Raw genomic sequence first — 16,967 nt, 5'->3', positions numbered from 1 at the left:
AAGCAAGCATCAACAATCTTAGAGGCACAAGAAAGGGTACATTATTATCGATATAAAATCCGTTTTTTTTTTTATCACAAGAAATTGACTTACTCACAAGTGTACAAACAGGAAGGAGACAAAGATGCAGTGCCACTTGAATTTAGAGAAATAATGGATCGTGAGTTCATTGCCAAAATCTTTGTGGACCAAGAGTATAATATTCGACAAAAATCAATTTGCTACAAAGCAACCCAATTGTGTGGAGACAAAGACGTGATACAAAAATGGAAAGAACTTGCAGAGCGCACAGGTAATTTTTTTTATTAGTAGCAACACAAAATTTTATGCCACTTTAAAATAATAAAACTAACGTCTAAAATTCTGATCGTGAAGGCAGCGGATAATAGCCAAAAAATTCAGCAATAACTATTTCAGGAAGTGAGATCAGCAACACGGAGCTCATGTTATTAGTAAGTAAACCACTCATCGTTATTTATTATATATTCTACACACTCGATAGATTACACCGATATGCTTGCACCAATTATAATGATGATATTATTATTGTGCACTCAGGAAAACATGAGGACGTATAACGAAGAAGAGAAAGAAAACACACCGATTAGCAAGTTGCCTCAAAAGCGAGCTTCCTTGGAATATGACGGCTTCGAAATAACTGAAGTAAGAGAAATGTCAGCAGATCAGGGGTCATCAAGCAAATCAAATATTCCAATCAAGAATATTAAGATCGAGAAATAATCTTTCTCTTTACGTCGATAGAAAATCCTCATTTTGTACTATGCTCTTTATCTTACATATAATAGACTACGTTTAACGACTTTTTAGAAGTTTTCGTACTTGTTATCCGTATTTAAGTTTACATGTACTAGACTACGTTTTGAACAATCTCTACTACGTTATTATGATGTTGTTTGTATGTTTGTTTTTAGTAGTGTTGTTTACGGTGAATTCAGGAAATATTCAGATATAAAGAAGTTGTACTTATCTTAACAAATTTTAATCCAAGATATTCACTTGATTTGGTTTAACAATTACAAATAACCTGTAAGAAAAAAAACAAAGGACGGTTAGGATTACAAGAAGATCAATATAAAAAGCTAAACAACGAAAAATCACTTACAAAGCAAGTGCAAACAACGAAAAAACGACATAAAATCATTTATAATCAATTTATGACCTGAATTTCCTGCCACTAAATGACCAGACCAGACTTGGCGAGGAGAACCCAAATTATAAGCAATAAATTTTAGTTAAAGGTACTAAAAATTTGGATTAATCGTGTACCAATTGTCAATATCTAAACTAAAAAGTTGATTTATAGGATAGCGATTTCATACTTAACTTGAATTCTAAATCTGAAATAAGATATGAACTAAAATATGAAATCAAAGATTGATTTATGACCTAAATTAGCTGTCACTTACAAGGGTAAAAATATTTAATGAATAACAAAATTGCAAAGAAAGAGACATAAAAAATGACATAAAACCATTTATGATCGATTGATGACCTGTATTTGCAGTCAGTTGCATAGGTGTAAGACCAGATTTAATAACCAGTTCATATTTGGTAGCTAAACAACGAAAAAACAACCGACAAAATGGTAGATTCATCAGTGACCTGAATTTGAGTTTATCACTTATTGATTTATGACCAGAATGTGCTGTCATTTACACGGGTTTATAACCAAATTAAATGACCAGATCAGACTTGGCTTAAATAAACCCGAACTAGAAGCAGTAAATTTTAGTTAAAGTTACTAAAATTTTGATTAGTAGTGCACCAGTTGTCAAATTCTGAACTAAAATGTGGATTAATAGGATAGTGATTTCATACTGAATTTAAATTCTAAATCTGAAATAATGTGAACTAAAATCTGAACTATTTTTTTCACTTTTATACCTCATGCAAAATCACATAAAACGTCTGAATTTACCACGGACTTAATTATTGTTTGACTTAGCAATCGCTTACACGGGTTTCAATTTTTAATGACCAGTTCAGATTTGGAAAGGAAAACGTGAATTAAAAGCAGTAAATTGTAATTAGCTGTCACTTACACCATTATTTAACATGAAAACTGACCACTACTACCATTATTTATCATGAAAACTGACCACTACTATCATAATAATATAAAAAATATAAATATTGAGAAACCAACACCAGTTACACAACACAAATATAAAAAGTTGCAGCAACTGTAACACCCCCATACTCCAAGTGCCTTACCAGGACCACTCAGGTATGAAGACATTACCATCTCGGTTACCCGAGGCAATGATAATCAAATAAACAATAAAGAAACAACGTTTAAATAGAAATACTTAGTGAAGGGTTACAATTCTCGAAACCAAAACCAAAAGTATAATACATGTTCTCAAACCGATCATTTCGTTCCAAACGAAATGTAAAGAAACTACTAAGCTACGCAAAAGACTTCTATCATCATATCGTGGCAATCCCAAATATCCCAAAGATCATCTCATACCGCTCAATATCTCGCTCACCATCCCCGAATGGATCACCACAGGTTTACAAAACAACAACCGGGGTCAGTACTAATCACACAACTCAATATATCGACAATAAGATAAACAGACAGCTTAACCGTCATACACACAGAACCACACCAAATCCAACAATCTCAATCACTGACTGTCCACTGGACCAACCCTGCCAGTGGGGGACCGCAACCGTACCCACCAAATCCCCGCTCCTCATAGTGAGCGATAACCCTGTCCATTAATGTGCACATCTCTTCTGTGGCGGGTTCCACAGAAGGCAAAACTAGGGCGTGAAGCCACTCCCGCAAGTGACCCCACTCAGCCGAGGACGCGCCTCGAGGACCATAGACAACAATCACAATCACAATCACAATCACAATCACAACCGTCACAATACAATTACTACATCAAACAACCAATCTCAACACATCAACAATCATCCCATTATGGGACTAATACTGAGTAGGAAATCCTACCTGGAAAGCACACTATCAGACGGTCTCTCATCGCAGATCAAAAAGCTTCCTCTACGAAACCTCCTCCTATCATACAACATACAAATGCTACCAAATCACATACTACTCAAAAACCCCCAAATCCCTATATTAGGGTTTAACCAAATCAAAGGAAAGACAACAAAAAGGGTACATAGATCTTACCCTCGACGCAAGGATCTCAACGGTATAATCAACGATGAGAACCGACCTTCCAAACTCCGGGATTTGCTAACGATGCGATTAGGATTAAGAACGTACTTGCTTTCTCTCTTTAACAGTAAATTAGGTTTTGCAAAAGTGTTTAGAATAATGACGACGAAGGTTATATATCTTAATCGCATAATTAACAAAACCCGAGAAAAACTCCCCGTAAACCGGCTACTCGATCGAGTACCCAAGGCTACTCGATCGAGTACCCCTTACTCGATCGAGTATCCTAGTTACTCGATCGAGTACCCAACAGGTCAGAAACTTTTCTAAAACGCAACTTACCCTTACTCGACAGAGTAAGGCCTACTCGATAGAGTACCCGGAGACTCATAAATACGGAGTATTACAGTCTTCCCTCCTTAAAAAGAACTTCGTCCCCGAAGTTCAAACCACTACTAAACAAAGGTACTCCCCCAACGCTTCCGACTCACTACCAAAACAAAACTCAACATAAAACATGTTACTAACCCAACTCATCCCGACAAACATACCGACACAACATACAAAAAGGGTATAAAACGGTTAAAACCTCTTTGCGATCATCTCCTACCCCCTAAAAGAAACAAGGTTACGTCCCCGTAACCATACATACCTGATCAAAAAGAAAAGGGTAGCGCTCTCTCATGATATCCTCTGCCTCCCATGTAGCTTCCTCAGTCTCGTGGTTAGACCAAAGGATCTTAAGCAAAACTGTCTCCCCACTCCTAGTCTTCCTAACCTTTCGGTCAAGAATCTGCTTAGGCACCTCAAGATATGATAAGGACTCATCTAGCTCTAAGCTCTCTGCCTCTAACACATGTGACGGGTCACTCACATACTTCCGCAGCTGAGATACATGAAACACACTATGCACTCTCTCTAACGCAGCTGGTAAAGCCAGACGATATGCAACAATTAAGGATGTGGTCGTTGGGTCACGGTCGAATCAAAACACAATTTATAACTTCACAAACAACTCTACAATTAGTAAAGAGGTAAGTAAAGGTCGGATCCCAAGGGACGGGAGTTGAAATGAGATTTCTATTGCAACTAGTGGTGTCTAAGGGGTGTCACAATTAAGGTTGATGTAGAAGGTCACTAAACTAAAATAGCAATGAAAATAAACAAGCAAGATGAATTAAAGGGGTGTAAACAATTGATTAAAGGCACTAGGGTGTCATGGGATCATAGGGGAATCATGGGATATGATCATACAAACATGTTCTCAAATTATAAGCAAGCAATTATTGTTGTGATGGATTGAGTTGGGTTATATCTTACAATCCTAGGAAAGTTTGGGTCCCGGAGCCGAATCGATTAGATTGTACAACACCTACAAGTCGACTTAATCTTCCCTACTCAACAACATGCATGGTCTAATGAGACTCGAGTTGGGTTATGTCTTACAAGTCTCATTGAAAAGATAGGTGATGATAGTAAATGCAAGGATTCATAGGCTTAACATTTCATCAAACATAACATGTGCATGAGTTGAGATCAAAACAAGCAAGCAAATAAACCATGAAAGCATATTAATTTAAGCATGAATCATTCCCAATGTTGGTTTCCCCTAATCACCCATTTAACCCTAGCTAAGAGACTACTCACTCATTATCATGTTAATCATGCTAGCAAGGTTGTCAATCATACCAACAAAATGAAACATGATGAATAAATGAAAGTAATTAACAATAATTAAAAAGGGATTAAGAGATTATACCTACTAATGATTCCAATAATAAAGCAAAGATAATAGAAGTACTTGATGATTGATTGAGAGGTTGTCAATCCCCCAATAATAACCCAAATAATCTTCAATTACCCAAAATAAAGGATGAACAAGAGAGAGATTGAAGAACTAAAACTTGGATTAAAACTTGATTAATACTTGATTACAATATTAAAGAGAGATTTGATTGATATTAACTACCCTAATTATTGATAAGAAGAACATGCTCCTCTAATTAGACTAATGGGGTATTTATAGTGAAAATTAGGGAGGATGCATTAGGGTTAACTAAGGGCTAAACTAGTAATTACACTTTTTAAGTTGAGCAAGGAGGACCCGGTATTTTATGAGAGAAGGGCTTCTTTCTTCGTAGCTTGGAGAAGAGGAAATCGTGCTGTGCTGGAATCCGGGCGGAATAAGGTCGGGACGGGCGGATTCTGGTGTTGGAATCCGAGCGGATTCAAGAGAATCCGGGCGGATTGTGGAGGTGGAATCCGAGCGGAATAGAGCAAAGCCGCTCGGATTGTGCAGCTGTGGGACGGACGGATTGGTGACAATCCGCTCGGATTGTCACTCAGCAACACATCTTCTTCTTTTCTTCCCTTTTCTTCATAAATTCCTTGGGTATTTCCTTGGGGACTCAAGGATCTTTTCTCAACATTGCTCTTCTACTATCATATGTACAAAGGCCTTCTAATCTTGTCTCTCCTTGATGCTTGGTCATTGGATTCGATCAATTTAGCCTGGTTTTGCCTCGAAAATGCAAGATTCTTACTCCTTTCCTACCAAGGGATCAAAATCTCAAAGAATATGCAAAACAAAGAACTAAAGATAGTAAATGACCCAAATATGCACTAAAAAGCATGGAAACGAGGCCAATTCGGGGACTAAATGTGCACTAATTATGGTCACATCAAATATCCCCAAACCGAACCTTTGCTCGTCCCGAGTAAAGAGGTGACTAAGACTAGGACCAATACTAACCTATCCTAATAATAATAGCAGATATGAGACAATTAGCAGGTCTCACTCCTCCCCTTCAACTCACAACAAGACAACCATGAGGTAGAATGCCTTCTTGCAAGGCAAGGTGGGTCTTGCCAAAATGGCGACACATCCAATCATTAAGCACACAAAACAAGTAATGGATGCATCTACAAAAGAATAGCCACTTTCCTCATCTAAGTGGCGGAAATTATCTACAAGGGAAACAATTCAAGGGTACACACTCCTTCATAGATGCAATTTCTTCAAACTACTAAGCCTAGAAGGAGACCAATAAATCACCTCCAAGTTGTGTCAAGCTAGGGTACCTTTGTCCTCAATCGTTAAATGCTTTTGTCAAGAGTAGACTATCTATGGTGTTAGAAACGCTGGAGGATCGCGGAATTCCCCCTCTTGCCTAGACAAGAAGAAGGGGCGTCCCCTCTCTACCATGCACAAAAATGGATATGATGGATAAAGAGATCGATAGAATTTGAGTTTCATTTTGGGAGTTTGCTTTGTTGTTGTTTTTCCCCCCAATTTCTTGTGGCATATAACATTTGAGAACATTTTCTTTGCCATTTCTTTTTGATTTTTGGCAATTCAACACTTGACAATTTTTCAACTTTTTGCATTTTTCTTTTGAACATTGTCAAAGTCACCCCATATGTAGGGAGGGAGCCTTATATTTGAAGCATATGAGTTTTCATTTTTTTGTTACTCCTCTTTTCTTTTGATGCATTTTTGCAAACTTTCTCTTTTCTTTTCTTTTCTTTGAACTCAAATTGATTTCTTTTTGTGCCCATTCCCTTTTGTTGACAAAAATGTGGTAGAACATGAATGAATGATGGATGGATGGATGCATGGTTTCAAGGGTCACCTTGGAATAAACGGTAGCCAAGGAGTTATCACACCACAAGGTACTCTTGACTAGGCCTTAATCCATGGGTCAAAGGATACTAGCATGACACATCCTAGGGTGTTTTACAAGCATTCTAACAAGCAAAGTCTTAAGAACAAAAAGCATCTACTAGGGCCTATATACACTTGTCAAGCTTCCCAAGTAGACGGTTTCGCAAAAGTTTCTAACATGCAACTACATGCCATGATGCAACTAATATAAACATCCTAATGCAAATGGTTCTACCAACTAATATGACATTTAATCTAAATGCAATCCTAAGTTCACATTGTTTATACCGCATCAATCAAAATAAAGCCACATAGTCATTAACATAAAGAGGAAAAAAGGAGATTGGAAAGATCATACCATGCGGTCTTCAATATCCTCATGTCTCGGATGTGGCGTAGTCGATCAATGTTAACAAGGATGAACAAACACAATATATACAAGACAATTTATACAAAATGAAATAAACATGTTTTTGGGTTTTCGATTTTTCAAATTTTTATGATTTTTTTGAAATTTTTCAATTTTTTGGATTTTTGAATAAGAGTTAAATGTTAGAATTCCCATCCCCACACTAATATGGGCATTGTCCTCAATGACCAAAGTGATGGAAATTATGCAAAGATGATGCATGATTTTTACACTAAATGCAATCTATTCTAAGCTACACTACATGATGCATGGTTTTTGTTATGACGGAGAGGATAATTTAGATTACCTCCCGTTGTGTATGCATTAACTTCCCCAAACCGAGTGAGACACTATTGCTAATGTCCAAGGATGGGTGTAGTTCATGCACACACTATGCTATGCATGAAACTAATTTGTCATTTTGGATTTTGAAAATGGGAACAATAGAATGAGAACACCTCAATGGTACCGAGGTGTGAGTCCTCTATGGTGCTAGGACTACTCCAACAATGATCAAAATTATAATTAAAACAAAGAGAGAAATAGACAAACCATGAGAGTGTAGGAGTCTCCAAGGCTTGCTAATCTTCCATCATGCTATCATCATCATCACTTCCCTCATTAGAAGTGGTCACAGTGCCACTTCCCTTGTCATTTGCTTCTTCACTTTCTTCTTCATCTTCCTCATCATCATCTTTACCATCCTCTCCTTCTTCTTCACTTGCCTCTTCACCAATGTTATCATCAACTTCTTCATCATTACCAACAACCTCATTGTCACCCAAAACGACCCTAGATGCACCCGGAAATAGGACTTCTCTATCCGCCCAACTAGGCAAAGGACAAGATGGATCAAGGAGTCCTTGTCTAGCTAAGTGTAGGAGGGGTGGATATTGAGCCAAGTAAGCATTTTTCCGATCTTCAAAGGCTTGCTTGTGCATTGCTTGCATGAGAAGAGTCACATAATCATTTCTAACTTCAACTCCTTCCGGTTTGAACTCTTCATACTCAAAAGGGTAAGGTGGTATGACAATGGAAGAGGAGGGTACTTCAAGATCACCCTTTTGTTGTTGAATAATATACTCGGCTTCTTTGGAAAGGGGAAGTAGATAGTTGGTCCGGTGGACGCTTAGACGACAAATCTTCGAAGGCAAGGTGAACGATCTAGCTTCACTAGTGAGCCATCCATACTTAGTGTCAAGGTGGTTATGGGCAACCCACTTGTACTTGTGTATCATAGTATGCAAATCAACAAGATGACCACCCTCCTTTGCTTTGTACTTGTTATCCTTATTGAAGTTAGGATCAAAGTGCTTAGCTAGGATAGTGACTAGACCGCCATTGACAATAACGGTATTGCCCTTCTTCCCACAATCAATATTGAGCCATCTATCTACCAAGAGCCTCAAAGAGTTATAAGGCTTGGTGTGTACTCTTCCAATATTCAAAGTCGACTCAAGAAGAATAAAATCAAGTTTGGTGAAATGGTTGGTATCTTTCCTTGCAATTATGGTGTTTCCCATGACCTTGTGCCATACTCTTATGCCCGGATGGTGGACTAAAAGAGCACGACTCGCATGAAAGCTCTCAAATTTCCTTCCGGAAATCGCCTCCCAAAGAGGGTCGGGGTCATACTTTCCATAATTCTTGAAATATCGCGGTTCATCACTAAGACCCAAAATTCCACTCAATTCCCCAAAGGAAATGTGTCCACTAACATTAGCTAGATGAAACTCGAGATTTTCCCTATTCTCAACTTTGGTGACTTTCAAAGAACTTAAAAATTCCAAGGTAAGGGAGGAGTATGTCAATTCCTTTGTTTCAAACAATTTCTTCAACCCCATGGCATTGAAAAAGGCTCTAGTTTGCTCTAAGACACCCAATTTTTCTAAGGTATCTTCACATATGAACTTGGTGGATTGTAATGACTTCATAGCAAACTTGACAAAGGTATTTCTATGGGTATCGGAAATAAAAGTTACCTCCGGATAATGCAAAAGTTGATCAATTACCGGAGTAGAAGGTGTTGTTGCTCCCATAGAAGGTTGTGGTTGTTGTTGCACTTCCAAGTTTGGTGTTGCTACCACCATAGCCAATGCTTTCTTTGTTTGAAGAGCCTTTTGCCTTTGTGAGAGTGCCTTAGCCTTTGGTGCCTTTGTTGGTCCCTTAGTCCTTGCCATTGATGAATTAAACCAAGAAAGGAACGAAAAATCTTCAATTTGTAGTATACCCAAGTCGATCTAAAGGTGAAAGGCTTTGCCTTTATGAATTCAAAAATCGACTCAAAGGTTGAAGACTTGTGCTTGGTTTTGATTTTTGATGAAGGAGGAGTGATTAATTTGTTGTTAGGATGATGATTTGATTTGTTTTGATGAATGTTGTTGAGGGTTTTTGTTTTTGTGATGGAGAGAATGAGGGTTTTGATGTTGTGGTTAGTGTTTATGAATGAATGAATGAAGGGGGGGGGGGGTTTATAAGGACCGGAAATTTTCGAACTGCAGGGGCAATCCGTGCGGATTCTGCCTAATCCGTGCGGATTCTGCTCTTTTTGAACTTTGCAAAACTCGCCTAAAGACGGGCGGATTTGTTACAATCCGCTCGGATTTGTTACAATCCGCTCGGATTTGCTGAACACGGGACGGGCGGATTTTGCTGAAGACGGACGGATTTCAGTCCAGGAAATTTTTCTTGTTTTCCTCAGTTTCAAAGACGGACGTCTTTGTTTCAAGACTGGCGGATTTTTCAAGACGGGCGGATTCCTGCTCAGGACGCTCGGATTCTCTTACAGTCAAAAAATTTCAAAAATCAGCTCAGTTCAGGACGGGCGGATTTGCTGCAGTACGCTCGGATTCTCCAAGACGGGCGGATTCTGTTCAATCCGCTCGGATTCTTCCCCTGTGTACACGGATTCAGTTCCATCCGTGCACAAAGCATTTCCCTTATCATTCTTCTATTCTTTCTTCAACTCTTGTGTTCTTCATTGTGGGGGCACTACTAAGGCATGGATAGCCTAGGCAATTGCCATCCCCACACTAAGGTAAGGCACTACACATCAATTGAAATTGTTAGTACCTCCCTCACTTCTCTCAAACATGACAATTATCTTGATCAAAGTAAATAAAGTAAATCCAAAGATGACAAAAATGCAATACAAGAATTGAAATGCGAGTCAGGGAGTTAGAAATATTTACAAGTGGTGGTTTAGGGAGGACTCCACCAAACTCTCATTCTTGATGAGATGTCAAGGGGGCATGTCCAAGGTGTTGTTGATGTTGCTCAACACCTTGAAGAAGTAATCAAAAGCTTGTTCATTATCATGGTAGAGGTCTTCAATAGACCTTGGTCCTTGTTGTAGATCTTGATCAATAGCATATCCAATATAGGGATTAAAAATCCCTTCAAATTCGTCGTCCCAAAGACCACAAACTTCATTAAGTTGATCATTGAAGATCTCTTGTTTTGATGGAGACAATTCTCCCAATTTCTTCCCTTGGCCAATGAGGCCATCTTCTTCTTCCTTGATTGATTTTGATGAGCTTTGCAAGCTCTCCTTGTCACAATTCACTTGCTCTTTGAATGGAGCATCTTCAATTTTCTTCTTCCATTGGAGTTCCGACTTCTTCCTTTCATCCTTCCGACAATAATGATCAACCATAAAACATGGCTCATGCAAATGGGGAGCTCTCATGGTCTTGTCAAGATTAAAAGTTATACTTTCATCTCCCACTTCTAGAGTGAGCTCACCATGTTTTACATCAATCACCGCACCCGCGGTGTGTAGGAAAGGTCTTCCTAGAATGATTGGAATGTTGGAATCTTCCTCCATATCAACAATGACAAAGTCCACCGGGATGAAAAACTTCCCAATTCGTACGGGGACATCTTCCCATATCCCTAAAGGTGTCTTCGTCGATCTATCGGCCATTTGGAGTGTGATGTTGGTGCATTTAAGCTCTCCCATCCCCAACCTTTTACTCACCGAGTACGGCATGACACTCACACTAGCCCCTAGATCACATAAGGCTTTGTTGATCGTTGTGTCGCCAATGGTACACGGTATTGAGAAGCTTCCCGGATCCTTTAGTTTTGGAGGTGAACTCCCTTGAAGTATTGCACTACTCACCTTAGTGAAGGCGATAGTCTCAAGTTTCCGGATTGACTTCTTCTTTGTGAGGATATCTTTCATGTATTTTGCATAGACCGGTACGTGATTGATTAATTCCGTGAAAGGAATCGAGACTTCCAAATTCTTCACAATTTCCATAAACTTTCCAAGTTGATCATCAAATTTGGGCTTGACTTGACGACTTGGAAAAGGAAGTCTAATCACAATGGGCTCCTTCTCCTTGACCTTGTCTTCATTTTTCTTTGAAACTTCTTCTTTTGATTGATCTCCAACCTTGGAGTTTTGCACAACTTCTTCCTTATCACTAGCTTCCACAACTTCATCCTCAACTTGCTTCTTCGGTGCTTCATACCTTGTGCCACTCCTCAAGTGGATAGCACTAACCGTTTCATGTCTTGGGGGATTACTTTGAGGTGGTAATTGCCCCTTTTGTCTTTGTGAGCTTGAAGATGCTAGTTGAGTCAATTGGGTTTACAACATCTTGGTGTGAGCTAGAATGTTGTTGATGGTGATTTCCTTTGCTTGACTATCTTTTTGCATTTGAGTGAAAAACTCTTGTTGATTCTTTTGCATTTGGAGGACCGCTTTTTGGACATCCAAACCTTGGTCATGTTGTTGATTGTATGGATTTTGATTTTGATAACTTTGGTTTTGGTTGTAAAAGGGTCTTTGGTTTTGATTTCTCATGGGTGGTGGAGTGTATGTTGTTTGAGGATTTTGAACATTTTGGCTTTTGTATGAGAGATTTGGATGGAACTTGGTATTCTCATTGTAAAAATTTGAATAAGGGGTACCACTTTTATATGCTTGGAAAGCATTAACTTGTTCGGTTGTTCCTCTACACTCACTTGGGTCATGACCCAAAGTTCCACAATTCTCACATATCCCACTTGGGATTGATGAAGATGCCGTCATGGCATTGACATGATGCTTTGGTGATTTTGAGACTTCTTCAAATCTAGCCATTGCTTTTTCGAACTTCAAGTTGATAGTATCGATATGGGAGCTTAGTTGGGCACCTAATTGAGTAACGGCGTCCACTTCGTGCTTTCCTCCTCTAGTAGCCTTGCGAGGTCTACTATATTGTGAAGTGTGGATTGCCAGCTCTTCAATTTTGCTCCAAGTTTGGTTGTCATCAACCTCGGTGAACATCCCATTCGATCCCATATTAAGGATATTTCTTGAGTCTTCATAAAGACCGTTCCAAAACTGTTGAACCAAGAACCATTCGCTAAGTCCATGATGAGGACATGAGCGACAAATTCCTTTGAAATGCTCCCAAGCTTCATACAAAGATTCTTCATCCCTTTGCTTAAAACCCGTAATTTGAGCTCTTAGCATGTTAGTCTTTTCCGGTGGGTAGAATTTTTTGTAGAAAGCTAGAGCCAACTTCTTCCAAGAGTCTATTCCGAGAGTAGCCTTATCAAGGCCTTTCAACCATTGTTTGGCGGTGCCAATTAGAGAAAATGGAAATAAGACCCATCTAATTTGGTCTTGAGTTACACCGGTTTGTGAGATCGCATCACAATAGTCACAAAAAGCTTTCATATGAGAATGAGGGTCTTCACTAGGCATCCCCCCAAATTGGCTTCTTTCAACTAATTGGATAAAGGCGGATTTGGCAATAAAATTTCCGGTTAGATGTTGTGGTGTAGGAGTACCATTGGGTAGGTTCTCCTCGGTGGGTACGGAGTGTGACGAGAATTTAGGCATTGTAGGTGGATTTTGTGGGGTATTGTGTAATGGGTTTTCTTCTCCTTCTATTGCGAAAGGATTGACAAACTCACTAGTGGGTTGAACAACTTCACTAACACCTATCAAATTCCTCCTAACAAGTCTCCTATTGTTCGTCAAGGTTCTTTCGATTTCACGGTCAAAAGGTAGCAAGTCGCCTTGTGACCTTCTAGACATGCAAAATATCAAACAACTCGAAAACAATTAGAACAAACCTTGAGGAGTTTTACTTCCCCAAGGCAAAGAAAGACACAACTAATAACAATAAAAAGAAATCTAAATCAAACAAACACCGTCCCCGGCAACGGCGCCATTTTTGATCGATGTCCGTTTCGTGTTTCACAATTAAGGATGTGGTCGTTGGGTCACGGTCGAATCAAAACACAATTATAACTTCACAAACAACTCTACAATTAGTAAAGAGGTAAGTAAAGGTCGGATCCCAAGGGACGGGAGTTGAAATGAGATTTCTATTGCAACTGTGGTGTCTAAGGGGTGTCACAATTTGGGTTGATGTAGAAGGTCACTAAACTAAAATAGCAATGAAAATAAACAAGCAAGATGAATTAAAGGGGTGTAAACAATTGATTAAAGGCACTAGGGTGTCATGGGATCATAGGGGAATCATGGGATATGATCATACAAACATGTTCTCAAATTATAAGCAAGCAATTATTGTTGTGATGGATTGAGTTGGGTTATATCTTACAATCCTAGGAAAGTTTGGGTCCCGGAGCCGAATCGATTAGATTGTACAACACCTACAAGTCGACTTAATCTTCCCTACTCAACAACATGCATGGTCTAATGAGACTCGAGTTGGGTTATGTCTTACAAGTCTCATTGAAAAGATAGGTGATGATAGTAAATGCAAGGATTCATAGGCTTAACATTTCATCAAACATAACATGTGCATGAGTTGAGACCAAAACAAGCAAGCAAATAAACCATGAAAGCATATTAATTTAAGCATGAATCATTCCCCATGTTGGTTTCCCCTAATCACCCATTTAACCCTAGCTAAGAGACTACTCACTCATTATCATGTTAATCATGCTAGCAAGGTTGTCAATCATACCAACAAAATGAAACATGATGAATAAATGAAAGTAATTAACAATAATTAAAAAGGGATTAAGAGATTATACCTACTAATGATTCCAATAATAAAGCAAAGATAATAGAAGTACTTGATGATTGATTGAGAGGTTGTCAATCCCCCAATAATAACCCAAATAATCTTCAATTACCCAAAATAAAGGATGAACAAGAGAGAGATTAAAGAACTAAAACTTGGATTAAAACTTGATTAATACTTGATTACAATATTAAAGAGAGATTTGATTGATATTAACTACCCTAATTATTGATAAGAAGAACATGCTCCTCTAATTAGACTAATGGGGTATTTATAGTGAAAATTAGGGAGGATGCATTAGAGTTAACTAAGGGCTAAACTAGTAATTACACTTTTTAAGTTGAGCAAGGAGGACCCGGTATTTTATGAGAGAAGGGCTTCTTTCTTCGTAGCTTGGAGAAGAGGAAATCGTGCTGTGCTGGAATCCGGGCGGAATAAGGTCGGGACGGGCGGATTCTGGTGTTGGAATCCGAGCGGATTCAAGAGAATCCGGGCGGATTGTGGAGGTGGAATCCGAGCGGAATAGAGCAAAGCCGCTCGGATTGTGCAGGCAATGGGACGGACGGATTGGTGACAATCCGCTCGGATTGTCACTCAGCAACACATCTTCTTCTTTTCTTCCCTTTTCTTCATAAATTCCTTGGGGATTTCCTTGGGGACTTAAGGATCTTTTCTCAACATTGCTCTTCTACTATCATATGTACAAAGGCCTTCTAATCTTGTCTCTCCTTGATGCTTGGTCATTGGATTCGATCAATTTAGCCTTGTTTTGCCTCGAAAATGCAAGATTCTTACTCCTTTCCTACCAAGGGATCAAAATCTCAAAGAATATGCAAAACAAAGAACTAAAGATAGTAAATGACCCAAATATGCACTAAAAAGCATGGAAACGAGGCCAATTCGGGGACTAAATGTGCACTAATTATGGTCACATCACTAGCGCAGTTGGTAAAGCCAGACGATATGCAACTTCCCCAACTCGCTCTAAGATCTCATAAGGTCCGATAAACTTCTGACTTAGCTTGCCTTTCTTTCCAAATCTCATAACCCCCCGCATAGGAGACACTTTCAAAAGAACCTTGTCCCCAACCTGAAACTCTATATCCCGGCGATGTAGATCTGCATAACTCTTTTGCCTATCCTGAGCTGCTCTCATCCGTCCCCTGATCATCTTAATCTGTTCCACCATCTCATGCACCATCTCTGGTCCTAAAACCACTGCCTCAGCACTATCGTCCCAACAAATCGGACTCCTACATCTCCTCCCATACAAAGCCTCAAACGGTGCCATACCAATACTAGTGTGATAGCTGTTGTTGTAAGAAAACTCAATCAAATCCAACCTCTGTTCCTAGCTACCACCAAAGTCCATCACACAAGCTCGTAACATATCCTCAAGAGTTTTGATTGTTCTCTCAGTCTGTCCGTCTGTCGCAGGATGAAATGTTGTACTCATCTTCAAAGTTGTTCCCAACGATTCCTGCAACTCTTTCCAAAACCTTGATATAAATCTCACATCTCTGTCAGACACTATATCCTTAGGGACTCCATGTAACTTAAGCACGGTCTTTCGATAGGCCATAGCCAATTGTGCTTTAGTCCATGTATCTTTCATTGGAACAAAGTGAGCTGACTTGGTCAGTCGATCCACTATCACCGATATCATGTTGTTACCTTGTTGACTCTTTGGCAAACCCACGATAAAATCCATAGAAATGGATTCCCACTTCCACTCAGGTACCTCTAAAGACTGAATCTTACCCTGTGGTCGTCGCTGTTCCCCTTTAACTCTCTGGCATGTCAAACAACGGGACACAAACTCAGCTGTTTCTTTCTTCATTCCAGGCCACCAAAATGTATTCTTTAAATCCTTGTACAACTTATCTCCACCTGGATGAACCGAATATGGTGTGCAATGTGCCTCTGTCATGATAGTCTTTTTCAACTCCTCATCATTAGGAACACACCACCTACCATCAAACCTCAAACTACCGTCTGTATGAATAGAAAATCGGGACACTGTCCCTTTTTCTACTCCAGCTCTCCACTCCACTATCTTAGGATCCAACGCCTGCTTACCCCGAATGTCATCATAAAACACAAGCTGCACTGTCAGATCACCCATAGCATCCCCTGTCTGCATCATATGTATCCCAAACCTCGCTACCTCATCTCTCAGCCTCATCAAAGATAGAGCTGTACACAAAGAATGTACACTCTTCCTACTCAAAGCATCGGCAACTACATTGGCCTTCCCTTCATGGTAGATGATTTCCATGTCATAATCGCCAATTAACTCCATCCACCTCCTCTGTCTCATGTTCAACTCCTTTTGAGTGAAAATGTACTTGAGACTCTTGTGATCAGAAAATACCTTAAAGATTGCTCCATAAATGTAATGTCTCCATATCTTGAGAGCAAACACTACTGCACCCAACTCCAGATCATGAGTAGGGTAGTTCTCCTCATAAGGCTTCAACTGCCTAGAAGCATAGGCAATCACTTTACCGTTCTGCATCAACACACATCCCAACCCATTCTTTGAGGCATCTGTATAAACCTCAAAGTTCTCGATCCCTTCAGGCAATGCTAAGATAGGAGCTGTGGTCAAACGCTCCTTTAATGTTTGGAACGCCGTCTCACAACTCTCATCCCAACGAAACCTGTTCTCTTTCCTCATCAACGCTGTCATAGGTCTAGCTATCTTGGAGAAATCTTTCACGAACCGTCTGTAGTAAC

At 39.4% G+C, this 16,967-nt stretch overlaps 1 non-coding gene across 1 annotated transcript; it reads left to right on the top strand.

Moving 5' to 3' along the window:
- The first annotated feature begins 12,590 nt into the window (after positions 1–12,590).
- Positions 12,591–12,697, top strand: LOC141650553 (small nucleolar RNA R71). Its single transcript, XR_012546578.1, has one exon. It is a non-coding gene; the product is annotated as a small nucleolar RNA R71 (small nucleolar RNA).
- Positions 12,698–16,967: the final 4,270 nt, after the last annotated feature.

Source organism: Silene latifolia, chromosome 3 (assembly GCF_048544455.1).
Source record: "Silene latifolia isolate original U9 population chromosome 3, ASM4854445v1, whole genome shotgun sequence".
Taxonomy (NCBI): domain Eukaryota; kingdom Viridiplantae; phylum Streptophyta; class Magnoliopsida; order Caryophyllales; family Caryophyllaceae; genus Silene; species Silene latifolia.
This window is presented reverse-complemented; position numbering and strand designations above follow the sequence as displayed.